This window comes from Ursus americanus, chromosome 20 (assembly GCF_024610735.1).
Source record: "Ursus americanus isolate L20-20 chromosome 20, mUrsAme1.1.p, whole genome shotgun sequence".
Taxonomy (NCBI): domain Eukaryota; kingdom Metazoa; phylum Chordata; class Mammalia; order Carnivora; family Ursidae; genus Ursus; species Ursus americanus.
Window position 1 is genome coordinate 57,530,823 of NC_142146.1, and position 2,939 is coordinate 57,533,761.

General features: G+C 45.0%; 1 pseudogene; it reads left to right on the top strand.

Annotated features, from left to right (window-relative positions):
* Nucleotides 1–2,180: 2,180 nt before the first annotated feature.
* Nucleotides 2,181–2,682, top strand: LOC123801038 (peroxiredoxin-5, mitochondrial-like; annotated as a pseudogene).
* The last annotated feature ends 257 nt before the right edge of the window (nt 2,683–2,939 follow it).

The window sequence follows — 2,939 nt, forward strand, 5'->3', positions numbered from 1 at the left end:
GTCTGACATCAACTCCCCAATGTGCAAGCACTTTCTATGATTTATAAAAAAGGTAACATGTTTTTAAAATTCTACTACCTTTTAGCTTGTAAGCCAAAATATATAAAAAGCCAAAATACCCAAGTCTTGAATATGTTTAACATTCATTAGAATCTTTGGCAATCTGGTTTCAGAAAAGGGGGGGGGGTGTTAAAATAGGGATTTGCAGTGTTATCTCATGGAAATTCAAGGACTGAAACAAGTACAGCCAGACCTCATGGGAAACATAATCGGAAATTAGGCCACACTTTGTATCACTCAGGGTCCACATGGTCTCCCTGTCACCTCCCTCACTCCCCATCTGTTCTCTACAGCAGCAAGAATGATTTTTAAAAATGTAAGGCTGATATTATCTTTTAGTAACCCTCTGGCGACTTCCCATCTCTCTGGGTAAAAGCCGGTATTCTGACACAGGTTCACACGCCCTATGTAATCTTGTTGCTCACTCCATACCTGCCTTCACACCCTACTGCTTACTTTCTTGCTCTCACTGTAGCAGGCATATTCCCCCTCTTGCTTTTCCTTTGACTCACCAAGCACACACCTATTTCAGAGCCTTTGCATCTGCTGGGCACTCTGTGCAGTATACCCTTTCCACAGTTATCACCAGGGCTGGCTGGCATCTTCACGCATTCAGGTTTCTATTCAAAGGACATAATCAAGTATGCATCCCTGACCATGCTACCCCAAGTAGCAGTTCCCTGATTACTTCTTAACTTCATGGCCTGCTTTATTTTTATTCCCACGGTTTTCTCTCCTAATGAAATATAATTTATATGCTTGTGCATTTTTACTGTCTATCTCCCACTACGGGAATAAGTTTCATGAGAACAGGCAGTTTGTTTTATTCATTGCGGTATTCCTGGCACCTAGAACAGTGGCCCGTACATAATAGGAACTCCATACGAATGTATTAGAGGAATTGAATGAATGAATGTTCTCTCTAATCTCGACTACTTTTTGTGTCTGCACCATTTTTTTTCCCCTTCTGCTAAGCCGCTTTCTCTGCATCGACTAGCACACAGCTCATAATTGCTACATGGCCTTTCAGCTGCAGTATTCTCCACCAACTGGTAACTTCTCTCTTTATCTTTAGTTCAAATTCCTGAAAATTTAATTGTACAGGCTTATTTTTTCCAGTAAGGCCACATAGGCCATAAGTTTCTGGCCAGTGTGTGGATATATTCTTTTTGGTCAGGTATATATTCCTGGTCTAATAAGGCTGGGCCAGTTCACATGTATGATTAGGTTGAGGGGCTGTGGACAGGCAGCCAGGCAACACAAACATGTCTAGTACATAAAGCCACCATCACCAGATTGGCACCTGTGCTCTCCGTTATCCCAAGTCCTGCTCAAGTCCTGACATCACTCCTCAGTTCAGTGCATCAAACGTCTGCCTCCCTGATAAAATGACTTCTCTGTTTTTTCTTTGTTATTTCTTTGTTAGATATAACAATGCTTCTATAAAACTTCTATAATAAATATATCTATATCTCTTCCTTGATCCTGAAGGCAACAAAATGCCCTGGCACTCTTATTCGCCCCAGGCTGTTCCCCTTATGCTTTTGAATGGTAAGCAAGAAATCCCATGTGCCTGTATAGAGATCCTGTTATGGACACATCCTAAGGTGACCCCCAATGTGTCACATCCTTGTGTTATCTCATCTTCATAGTTTAGTGTGGATGGAACCCATGACTTCTTTTTATCCAGTAGAAAATGGCAAAGGTTTAGGGATTTTGCAGATGTAGAGTTCCAAATCAGTGATTTTGAGTTAATTGGAAGGGAGATTGTTCTAGGTCAGCTTGACTTAATCAGGTGCATGTCCTTAAAAGAGAGATCAGTTCCCTCCCTAAAATGAAGACATGTTCTCCTGGTGGTCTTGAAGAATCCAAGGAAATGAATTCTTCCAACAACATGGTTACATTTGGAAACACATTCTTCCCCAACCAAGTCTCCAGATAAGAACACATTCCAGTTGCTTTGGGATGGGCATGCCGCTGGCTGGACTGCATCTTCTGGCAGCCACGCAGGCTCAGTTTTTGTCTGGGCCGCTGCCATTTGTCTGCAGCATGGGCGACGGCAGGAGCAGGAGGGTTCTGACAACAAAGCAGGGAGTAGACTCCTGATGGGCCTCAGTTTCAGCCGCGCTACCATAGCCATGGTCCCAGTCAAGGTGTGAGATGCCATCCCTTCAGTGGTGGTTTTTGAAGGGGAGCCTGGAACCAGGTGAACCTGGCAGAGCTGTTCAAGGGCAAGAAGGGAGTGCCGTTTGGAATCCCTGGGGCCTTTACCCCAGGCTGTTCCAAGACCCACTTGTCAGGGTTTGTGGAGCAGGCTGAGGCTCTGAAGGCCAAGGGTTTCAGGTAGTAGCATGTCTGAGTGCTGATGTTTTTGCGACTGAAGTGTGGGGACCAGCTCACAACTCAGGAGGCAAGGTTAGGCTCTTGGCTGACTCCACTGGGACCTTTGGGAAGGAAACAGATTTGTTACTAGGTGATTCATTGGTGTCTATCTTTGGAAATCACCAGCTCAAGAGGTTCTCCATAGTGGTAGAGGATGGCATAGTGAAGTCCCTGAATGTGGAGCTGGAGGGTATAGGCCTAGCCTGTAGCCTGGCCCCCAACATCATCTTGCAGCCCTGAGGCCCTGGGCCGAGACATACTGCTTCTACCCTTTTCTGTTTCACCTGCCCAACCCTGGATGGAGGGCCCCAGTCCAACGTCAACAGGGGCCACCCAATGAAAGTCTTGACCAAATTTCTGCAATAAACATTTCTGGTTCACATTTTCTAAAAAAAAAAAAAGGAGAAAAGAAAAAGGAAGGAGGGAGGGAGGGAGGGAGGGAAGGAAGGAAGGAAGGAAGGAAGGAAGGAAGGAAGGAAGGAAGGAAAGAAAGAAAG